The sequence below is a fragment of the Sinocyclocheilus anshuiensis genome, unplaced genomic scaffold, assembly GCF_001515605.1.
Source record: "Sinocyclocheilus anshuiensis isolate Anshui unplaced genomic scaffold, SAMN03320099.WGS_v1.1 scaffold163, whole genome shotgun sequence".
In the NCBI taxonomy this organism is placed as follows: Eukaryota; Metazoa; Chordata; class Actinopteri; order Cypriniformes; family Cyprinidae; genus Sinocyclocheilus; species Sinocyclocheilus anshuiensis.
This window is the reverse complement of record NW_015548223.1, coordinates 354,340-357,502: the sequence shown is the minus strand read 5'-3', so window position 1 is coordinate 357,502 and position 3,163 is coordinate 354,340. Positions and strand designations below refer to the sequence as shown.

At 30.1% G+C, this 3,163-nt stretch overlaps 1 long non-coding RNA gene across 1 annotated transcript; it reads right to left on the bottom strand.

Annotated features, from left to right (window-relative positions):
• Positions 1 to 1,404: 1,404 nt before the first annotated feature.
• Positions 1,405 to 1,855, bottom strand: LOC107654295 (uncharacterized). Its single transcript, XR_001630318.1, has 3 exons — positions 1,782 to 1,855; positions 1,585 to 1,611; positions 1,405 to 1,478 (listed from the first exon to the last, which is right to left on the bottom strand). It is a non-coding gene; the product is annotated as an uncharacterized LOC107654295 (long non-coding RNA).
• Positions 1,856 to 3,163: the final 1,308 nt, after the last annotated feature.

Here is a 3,163-nt window from a genome sequence, read left to right as displayed (position 1 = left end):
GACCAAAATATTTTTTTTTAATATATGTTGTAAACAGTAAAATTGAATATATATTTATTGTTTTTATATTTATTATGTTTATGTTTCAACCTTCATATACCAAAATGGTGGCAAGAAAATACATTCCCAATATTACAGTAGCCTACAGTTATGTGTTATATGTTCACGTGTTATAGACAACAGTTTTTGCTTCAAAGGTGGCATATTCAATGTTAGTTTAGTAACACTGACATTCTATAGTTTTTGTTAATATTTTGAATTAGATATTTTTATATATATGTTCTACTTTCATGTTAATTTTAGTTAAAGTTTTAGTTTTTTTTTTTTTTTCATTTTTATTACTTTTTGTTTTTTAATATGTCTAATTATTTTTATTTCAGTTTTAGTTTCAGTTATTTTAATACATCAAGTTAAACAACATGAAAATGAGAATTGTTGCCTTGGAAACTAGCTGAAATAAAATAAGTTGAATTTTTTAAATATTTTATTTCAGTTAATATTTATTTTATTTCAAGGAACAAAAATGTTTTTGTATGATTTTAGTTTTAGTTAATTATAATATCCCTGATGTGAATGTATTTTCTTGAATTGCAATTTATGGAAGGCAAAATATTTTTTAAATGCTTGTGAAAATATATTTATAGGCTGAAATATATTTTCAAACATATACTAAAAATAGTTGAAATTTTTGGCTATTTTTGTATATTTTGAAATATATTCAAAATATATATTTGAAAATATATATATATTTCGCCGTATGGGACTGGAGCTTGTTTTACAAGACAATACTAGTTCTTTCCAATCTTTCTGCTTCAAAATTTAGTGTTTACTTAATTATTTGCCATTTCTTTGTAATTATTTGTGAAATGTATTCACATTTTCTGAGAGCAAATTGTTTCTACACCAGATTTTTCAACCCTAAATCTAAAAAGACCAAATATACTATTAGCGGTACAAAATGAGCACACAATATTGACTGTGTTAATATGTAAACCTGTTTCTCTGAGACTATCGAGATCAGACGAGATGAACTATTGCATCACTGTTAGATTAAGATCACATTATTGATTTCATCTTCAGAGAAACCTTCGTCATCTGCAATATTTCAGTATCTCTGGAAGCTTCTCTGAACTTCTCTGAACCTACATGCAATATTAGTGGCCTATAATACTACTTTAGTACATTTAAATTGTGCCACTAAGTTTATATTCAGTGCCAATATCTTATCAGAGACTGTCATTTAAACATGTGCATCTAACCATCTTTACTAAGGTTTCCAATACAAAACTATCATTCCTGAAAATGTAATTGTGTAATTAAGTGCAAAATGATCATGTTTTAATTTCAAAGCACTGTAAACCAACATAATCCAGTCACACTGCTGTTTTTAAACAGCTTTAACTCAATAAACTCGCGTTTCCCACGTTTCCCACCCAGAATTTCACATGGTGAAAACGCAAAAATTTCCCTCTCTCTGGCTGCATAAAATGAAAAAAATGAAACATAATCGATTTTTATATCGACATGAGATAATTGTCTTTTTTATTTCTTTTTTTATACTTTCAAATCATAAAGTCATATTACCTTCTCTCCTTTGTCAGTGTAGGTAGTCTAAAGAGAAACACATTTATTCTAGACTGAAATAGAACTTAGACTAAACTTTAAACAAAAAACAGCCAATATGTGCAGATCGAGCACTTGTGATTCAAATGCTAATATAACTATATAACACATTTCTGCATCATAATTTTGCCCTAAATGAATGAAAATATTGGACTCACCATGTTGATGCTGTCGGTGTCTCTGATGGTCAGAAGAGCTTCACACACACATACGGCCTGTTTTATGCAGCTCAGTTTAAACACACCTTCAGTCTCGTCCAGCCAAAAGAGCATCTGCACACACACTCTCTCTCTCTCTCTCTCTCTCTCTCTCTCTCTCTCTCTCTCTCTCTCTCTCTCTCTCTCTCTCTCTCTCTCACACCCTCTCTCTCTCTCTCTCTCTCTCTCTCTCACACACACACACACAGTCTTGCATATGTAGTTTAAGGGGACTCTCCGTAGGTGTAATGGTTTTTCTACTGTACAAACTGTATTTTCTATCCCCTTACACTAAACCTACCCCTCACACAAAACTACTGGCAATTTTACATAAAAAAAAAAACTTTATTCTGTATGATAAGCCGTTTTCCTCATGCTCTGAAAAAAATAACTTGTAGGATTTACTTGATAAAATCTTAGTAACAATTTGCACTAACACATTTTAAGTAAATTTTACTGCTACTACTCTGTACAATCTACTTACTATTGAACTTAACATTCATAAAGAAATTAAGTAAATATTACATAATTATATTCAATGTCACATATAGAATTAAGTCAAATTTACTTGCCTGAGTTAAGCAAATTTAACAAAGAAAATAAGCGTGTCCAGTAATTTTTATAGTCAAAGCTTACTTGGCAATACTTTGATTTTACTCAATATAGCACCTAATTAAGCCATGCTTTTAAAGTGTATGTTTTACTCAGAAACATCTAAATAATACAATAGATATCATGTAGACACCATATCTACAAAATTATTCATGTGACTCCAGTACTTTGAACACGATACACAATGACAGTAACATTCTGTGATTCATTTTTGAGTATGAATGTTGTCATTTTGAGTTGAAAATGAACTCCAGATGTAACAAAATCGCAAGTTACTAAACCTAACAACAAAAGCAATGATAAACAGTGTAAATGCAGCTGGAAAACAGCAAAAAAAAATTATATTAATATGAATTAAATATTATATTTATATTAATATTAATTATTCATACCCCAGTGCATGATGGGAACACCAGTATCAGAAAAGTTGAGTAGTAACATTGATATTTATGCTTTAATTTCTACAAGCTTGAATTGAGTATTAATAAAGAGTTTACTTTTTTTTTTTTATTATTATTGCCTGAACTAACTTTTTCATGTAGAAATTATATTTGTTTTTCTGGCATGATGCTCAGCCAATATCTTAATAACACTCACTCTAAATCACAGCCCCTCACACACACTCACACACACATTCATTCACACACACACACACACACACACAGCAGAGCTTTCCAGGGGTGAGGTTCATCAGACGGACACATCTGGAGCAACACAAACAAACTGTGACA